The sequence below is a fragment of the Xenopus laevis genome, chromosome 1L, assembly GCF_017654675.1.
Source record: "Xenopus laevis strain J_2021 chromosome 1L, Xenopus_laevis_v10.1, whole genome shotgun sequence".
NCBI classification, from domain to species: Eukaryota; Metazoa; Chordata; class Amphibia; order Anura; family Pipidae; genus Xenopus; species Xenopus laevis.
In genome coordinates this window covers 29,357,219-29,357,662 of record NC_054371.1, presented here as the reverse complement: position 1 = coordinate 29,357,662, position 444 = coordinate 29,357,219, and positions in this window count along the sequence as shown.

Here is a 444-nt window from a genome sequence, read left to right as displayed (position 1 = left end):
CCTTGAATTTGGCTCAACTCTTTTCCTAAAACAAGGCACGTAATGAAGGTGAAATGATTCTAATTATATTCTGTCACATGGAAATGTTCCTCAGATTCACATTTACCCTGTGGATAAAATAATGTGCAGTGGAGCCCGTAATGCATTAAAGGGACAGTGTACTAATACCCCATTAGTTCATTCAACTTGTGCTGAACATACTTTTTGCCTGTTTTTTAATTTGGAAAGTTTATGTTTATTGTATTTGTTATAACTTGCTCTAGACAGGGCACAATTTGCCTAAAGTCAACTTCTACTTCTGATTCCTAAAGAGCAATGTCACACAGACCAGCAGCCCATTGAAAAGCCTCTAGCCTTTACTTAAAGGGATACTGTCATGGGAAAACATGTTTTTTTAAAAACATATCAGTTAATAGTGCTGCTTCTGCACTGAAATCCATTTCC